Consider the following 7,044-nt stretch of genomic DNA (forward strand, 5'->3'; position numbering starts at 1 on the left):
TATTAAGTATATTTACTTAAAATGGATTACCTTTGTTTTAAGAACAAATCAAAATCGCTGCAGTTGGTGGAAAATACGATGCATGATTCAAAAGTCGTTATGTTTTTATAGTTTACTTATTTATCAACAAAGAATTACTAAAGTGCCATAAAAAATTACAAGTACATTTTTTTGTTGACAGTTTTTTGTATAAGTACATTATCAACGTGTTTTCCCGATACAAATCAGAGTATTGCCTATTTGTTGCAATCACATAATGTTTTCTTGCAAATAAAAGAAGCGATTTACTGAGAGAACCAACTCTAACTATCCTATAGCTACTGCATTTTCTTGTAGATCAAGATCAATTTAAATTCGATTTTTTTTCAAAAATTCTTTACATGTCCAAACAATATAGAAAAATTATAAGCTTAAATCAAGGATTGTAATCTCTTAAAAACCATTTTACAATTAAAGTTTTATCATGTTGTAAAGACGTCCTTTCCCCATCGTCATCCGGTGGTGACGAATTGTCAAACTTTTTGCAATATTACCCGAGAGTTCATACTGAATTTTAAAAACCTATATTATCGATTCCATGCATGCAAATTCAAACATATTCAAAACAAAGTTTCACCTTTCGAAAAGATAAATAACCAAACCTTAAACATCGCCAAGAAACTAAATTTAGGGACCCAAAAAGAAAAAGTGTGTTATATTGATGTGAAAGTACTGAAACACGTTATTTCAATCCAGATGTGCATCTGGTCGAATGTCTTAAATATTCAAGAAATAATCCAACAAACATTGTAGAAAATTCTTTTAATAGATTTCTTAATTATTTCTTTATTACATTTATGGCCTGGCTTTTTACTTTTTATGCTTCTTTTTAGAACTATTTTTTGTTATATTCTACAATGTTTGAAGAAGAATTTGAAAACATTACTAGTATTGCTACACTTCTTTACTATCAACAATTTCTGGGCCGTTGGATTTGTAAATTGTGATATGGTATACAAAGTATTAATCTGTAAAGAGTCATTGAAAGAATTTACAAAGCTGTCAAATTATCTAATCTTATTTTCATATTGTTTAGTGAATGTGTTGTGTTTTGAGGCACAGATTTTTTTCTATTTTATGGTAATGCTATCTCGCTGATGAAACTAAAATCAATAAAAAAAAAATGCACCACGACGAGGGGTGCAGCAGTCCTTATCTTAGAAAAATAAAAAATATTGGAAAGACCTCTTTATTTGGAGCTTAAATGCATTTTGCTTTCTAAATGTTCTCTTATGACAGAATACCATAGCATGGTAACCAGAAAGAATATCCAAAGAAAACATTCCAGAACAGAAAAGTTAGAAGTGATGAAAATTGGATTAAGACCAAGGGAGCAACAGCTTGGTCAGAAGGAAAATGGAGACTGAAGAACTGTCCATGTTTCAATTTTCCACATGGGCGGGTAAAGTTAACAGAAAGAAAGAAGTTCTGAACATATGTAACTTCCTCTGTAATTTAATAGCTAATTTGTATAATAGCAAGAACCAAAAAGTGTTAAGTTGATAATACACGTATCAAAAAACCCAATGCATCGTCTAAGAACAAAGGTACATGACCTTGGAACATTTTATATGTAGATGATTTTACGTACTATGATAAGGATGGGTTATTACTATAGAATATGAAATTATCTACCTGCATGAACAGAAGGTAACCTGCATAAAAAGAAATATTTTAATGTCAAGTACCGTTATCTATGACTGTACATTTTTTAACACACCACATTAACGATAAATATAGAGTTATTTTGTTGCCAATGCATTTTTGTAGTAATTAAGAATCAATAAATATTCAATGTTCTATGTCGTGGAGAGTAAAACATACCGCTGGGACGTTTGTTGCAATTCATTCTGAATAATTACTCAGTTTAATATCTTTGTTATAAAATGCATTAAATTTGGTCCATCATAAAAAAAAATGTTCATGTACACTCATAACGCACTTTGAAGACATATCAAAGTGCATTGACATAATGCTATTTAAACTTTTCTTTCAGTGTGTCTAATTTTTTTTTCAAGGTGCGTTACATCGATTGCAATACCTTTTCATCTTTATTTACAAAATGTGTCATTTGTTTTGGGGTACTATAGTAAGTTAATTAATTATTCAACTCATAATACATAACTCATAATACATGAAACAAAATGTGAATGAATGGTTCACAAACCAATAACAAATGAGTTTTATATTGGTGTATTTTCCCCTGTGTTATTAAAATCTCATGTAAAACTAATAAACATACATTTATGAATAACTAGGCTTCGAGTAACATCTGTATTTCTTTAAAAAAAAAGTGGATTGATCAATTTTGAAATTTGGCATTAGTAAACAAAGACTTCTGCGCATTCAGCAGAAATCCGATTGCACAAGAAAGTAAAAATTCCTTTAGATGACCTAGTATATTCTATTAACAAAATATAGCAAAGAATACCTGATAATGTATTTTTGATTTGCTGAAAACTCAATAAAATAGAGGTACAAATGTTAAAAGCAAATTAGTTTTTCTGCTCGTTTTTGTTTTATAGGTAGTTTGATGTCTCTAGGTAATGTCTCTGCAAATCATAAAGGGAAACTTTCTTGAAGTGAGGATACTTTTACTTGCCACCATCAATGATCATAGTTAAATTTGATCTTAATCAAGCAAGTATTCATAATTATTTTTCAATTGAAAATTTGAATTACTAGTATTCTATTGACATATTACATTTGAAATAGAAAATAAGAATATATCCGAAATCATAGTAATCCTAAAATAATTGTATGACAAATTTTCAATAATTGATTCTTGCGTGAAAACAATTAAAATATAAAGTAAAAGTTCTCCTAGACTAAGTTTTGGGTAAAATTACGAGGCATACGGTGTATTTTTTCCAACATAAACTAAGTGAGCAAGAGAGCTGGGCCCAAGGTAAATAAATTATGCAATAATTTAAAACAGTAATTAATTAGGGTATAAGAATTTATAAAAGTATAAAAAGACATTGTGTTCCTTCAAAGTAAGCAAATAATGTCATTTTTAATATGTTTTATTATCGTAAAAACCCGGAATTCACATTTAAACGTGTATTTTTTTGTCCTTTTCAGAAAATACGATTAAAATAAAAAATGCCTCCTCAGTTTTTCCACCTTCTAAGATCTATTGGGTAGCTCAATTTTTTTCCGAACAAAAATAAGAACAGAGACTGTTATGACTTAGGGATTTTTATCCCCTAAAAGCACTGATATATGTTTGTTTTTTATTTTTTCAATATAATTAAATTTTCGTCATAGTAAGTTTTCATACTGAGTGGGCGATTAGGAGCAAAAAAGACAAGATCCATCCCAGTTAATTTTAAACATTTTCAAAAATGTTATGAGAAGCTAAATTTTTTTTTTTTTCAAATAATATTTACACGAGCATTGAAATATATTTTGTTCATTGTTACATCTACATTAATTTTTTATTTTTAAACGTGGATAATTTAATACTTTGATGACAATTAAAAGAAAGAAAATATAACGGTTTAATTTAATACTACATGTATTGAAAAAAATATTATTGGAAGCCCAAATCTATTTTATTTCAAAAAGGAAAACCAAACATTTGTCAGGAATTCTTGTAAAAGTTTGTATTGAGGCGATATTATTATACTACACTCGCAGAGCAACATATTGCAGAATCTGACGCATGCCATAAACCAACTGATGCATAGTTTTAAAAGATTTTAAAACAAGGAGCATGTTTAAAATTGAGAAATATAAAAAAAAAATTAAAGAAATGATTTCCATCATTTTCAAACTTACATATTATTGAAAAATCTTTTGAATGAATCATATTGCATCCATTCAATCCAAATGCCTTTACTTGATATAACGATAAAAAAAACTTACTTCCCAAACAAAAAAATCAATGAAAATTGGAAATCAAATTAATCTCCCAATAAAGGAAAATAATTCTGTACCATGGCGTTCCATAAGGATAGGTCATTCCAGAACATTTCTTCGAATTCCCCTAATCTCAAACTTACTCAATATCAATTCAACAAATACTATAGCATTGAATCATGATTTTTTGAAGTATACACTCTCATAACTGCAGCGGTGTGTGCATACAAATTGAGTAACGCGCGTTAGCGCGTTATGAAAATTTGTATGCACACACCGCTGCAGTTATGAGAGTGTATAATTCAAAAAATCATGATTTAATGCTTATATTTACATTTTTTAACTTCTTGCCTCGTCTGCAAATGTGATTCATACCTTAAAATTCCTATCTTATCCTAAGGGTAAGTTAATATTAATGGAAGAGCCACAGTAACAGCCACCAGCGTGAACTTTGATTTTCGCTTGTGACGTTGCAGTTTACAGCGGTCAACGTTTGTGACGTCATAATAAAATTCGTCAATTTGACCTTTGACTACTTGTTGCATTTAGAGGCATTTGAAGATCACAGAATTTAATGGAAAAACACAGTAGAATGTAAATATATAATCATACTGTATCATTTTTGTTGAGCATGATATTGTAATAAAACAGACAAGTCTCGCATGTGTTTGATTTATGCCATGTGTGTTTGTTTCATCATTTTTGTAGACGGTAGTTTTTTATTCGTTCCTTTCCCCCTACTTTAATTAGATGTAAACTGTAATTTGAAGTTTTGCGATATATATATTTACAAGAAAATTGACTATTGGTGACTTTTGAACATATATATACATGTGTATAGTAAGTTTGTAACAAGTGGTTCTTATCCGAATATAAAACACCTTGGACAGGGAAAGAAAACATATCCCGATGTTGTAGCTAAAACCATATATAATATATATGTATGTTTGACATCAGTTATAAATCACCCTGATGCCTTAAGATTTTCTATATTTGTTTATTTAATATACGAGTGAATATTTGTACAGTAAACAGTGGCGTAGCTAGACCAGAAACAAAGTGCATGCTTAAAATGGCAGGGGGTCTGGGGCAGCCATGAGGCCCCCAATGGGTCCAGGACGAAGCCTGGTGGGGGCCAAGGGGGCGAAGGCCCCGGAAGCTCATGGATTCTGACGAGTTTTAACACTTAAATCGTCGCAGAAATTGACAGGAATGCTCATTATTTAAGCATATTATTAGGCAGTTAAAATTGTTTTGGTTATGGTTTAGGCATAAAATAAAATCACAAAACTTATTAAGAGCTAAAAGAAGAAAAAACTTTTGACGTTTGTTTTGACCCACTTAAAGCTTTTATTCTTAACTGAATTCATTTTCACCTAGTTTATGGCAATGAAAATCTCAATAAAGCTGCAATATTCTTTGGGGGAAATTTTAAAATGATGTGTAAAACTAAGTTCAAATGCAAAATAAATCTTTGCTTTTTTAGGTACATGCATTGTGTACTGTTTCTTTAATATGGTACTGTAAGACCACATTGCGTTGTAATATGAGAAATAAGTGTATGCACAAAGATTCCGGATAAAGTAGGACCGAGTGACGGAAACGGGTTGATGGAATAACTAAGTATGGACCTTAATACTTGAATTCTTTTCTAAATTGTTTTTCTTTCTTTATTTTTTACTGAGTTTCTTCCTTTGTTCCCCAAATGATGTGCATGCTCAGGCATATAAGCATACATGGTAGCTACGCCACTGGACTAAGTGTTTAAAGAAAACAAACAGGGTGCTTTGTACTGTACTGTCAACTTTGTAATTCATGAAAATATTTGTTTTATTGTTGTGTTGTGCTTATTGACAACCAGTCATTAGAAGATGTTACCTTCACAGGCCATACGGCTGATACTTGGTGGAAATAATAACAAACGTGAACTAATAACAAATGTGAACTGTATCGGTTTTTTGACATTTTTACTACACGCATGCCGACCATTCATTTCCTGCTTTCAAATCCCAACAAAGGAGGTCTTGGTAGTTTGGCTTTTCCACGTTTATTAAAGATAAGTGATTCGAAGAACATAGGTGAAAGACATTTGTTTAAACAATGGTTTGAATGTTACACGATACGGTACATTTATACAGAATAAATCACGGTGACCAAAATCGATTTCCTCTCGAAAGATATCGAATATCTTTGCTGTCTCAATAACCGTGCATGACTTACAATGTACATCACCAAAGACAGGATATCTTCTCAATGCAATCCATAGTTCTAAAAAGACACAGTTAGATTCAGGAAAGGGTGGGACAAGCTTACCCTTATAATCTATAGGTAATACGAGTAATACGAATAGGGTATTCAAGTGTGGTAGGCTTATTGAATGAAATTATGTCATGTAATTCAAATGATTTACTATCTATAGTATTTAAAGATTTCACGGTTTTTTTCATCATTTTTATGTACATGTCTTTTAATTGACATTTTGGCCATGGCGATTGATACACTAGTTGATGCCTGTACGTTTTGGTGGCTTGATTACAATAATCGGAAACAATCCATGGTCCAAAGTGCACGTCGAGCGTATGTTCTTATCTGGCCAAGTACTATCATGGTCCATTACTCAATAGTACACGAGTATCAGTACATACATCCATGAATTAGATCAAGCAGGAAAAAGCATACGACAGTAAGTGGATTGGCATTTAACACACGACACGATATGCTCTGGTTGTCGGTGAAATATATTTCCTAGCTCGAGTCAGATACATGTATACGTGTGCGATGTTTTGTGTGTGTTGAACTTCTTAGAATAAAGACATGCGGTCGTTGAAAACTAATGTTTACTTCAGTAAATATTATGAAAATTGACTTTAGATGATATAATATTGAATATTTCACACTCAAATAAAAAAAAACCCGAAAATTTGTATGAATTATGATAAACAGATGAGTCGGAAAATTACCATCAGGCGATTAGCATAAAGACTTTTAAAGTCTGTGAATCAAGTGTACGTGTGAACATCTCTATTGATTGTGCGCATGTACATGATCAGTCTAAAACAACATGGCTGACAAACGTCGACAATTCACAATATGGACAGGAAAATCAGAGCCATATGCGGCGGTAGTACTGTACTTCAGGTG

Source organism: Magallana gigas, chromosome 2 (genome assembly GCF_963853765.1).
Source record: "Magallana gigas chromosome 2, xbMagGiga1.1, whole genome shotgun sequence".
NCBI classification, from domain to species: domain Eukaryota; kingdom Metazoa; phylum Mollusca; class Bivalvia; order Ostreida; family Ostreidae; genus Magallana; species Magallana gigas.